Source organism: Seriola lalandi, unplaced genomic scaffold, assembly GCF_002814215.2.
Source record: "Seriola lalandi dorsalis isolate HSWRI2012SDOR001 ecotype SW California unplaced genomic scaffold, Sedor1 jcf7180002054614, whole genome shotgun sequence".
NCBI lineage: Eukaryota > Metazoa > Chordata > Actinopteri > Carangiformes > Carangidae > Seriola > Seriola lalandi.
In genome coordinates, this window is record NW_019525167.1 from 296,235 (window position 1) to 296,744 (window position 510).

General features: G+C 30.0%; 1 protein-coding gene across 1 annotated transcript in view; it reads right to left on the reverse strand.

Moving 5' to 3' along the window:
- wasla (WASP like actin nucleation promoting factor a) overlaps positions 1–510 on the reverse strand; it is a 23,384-nt gene that overhangs the window by 1,587 nt on the left and 21,287 nt on the right.

The following is a 510-nucleotide window of genomic DNA, read 5'->3' on the forward strand; positions in this document are numbered from 1 at the left end:
AAAACACATTGGCTGATTTCAATTTTTTATATAAACTCATAATCTAAACAAGCATATTTGATAAGAATCCCTTGATTCTTATTGAGGAGTGGTGTACAGATATGAGAATTGTGTTTAATCTACTGGACGGGACATTTTACAGTTTAAAGAATAAAGTTGTCAGTGCTCTCTAGTGGACAAACTATGTAACACTTTCTAGGTTACCTCAAACATGTCCTTGGCATTTCGGTGCTGAAATTTCTTGTTACTTCTCAGCCTTCATGTACACAGATACTTATACATATATCTGTAATAGGGTTGTCACGATACCAAATTTCTGTTTCGATACCGATACCAATATGTATTTCGATACTTTTCGATACTTTTTGTAAAAAATATTTCATTATATTATGTATTGCCTTAATGGGTTATTTAAATATATAAAGAATGTCATTTAATTTTTAAAATATATTTTTTAATGTATTTATTAACCATGGACATGTTTTAGCTCTCTGTTTGCAGGCTACTGTA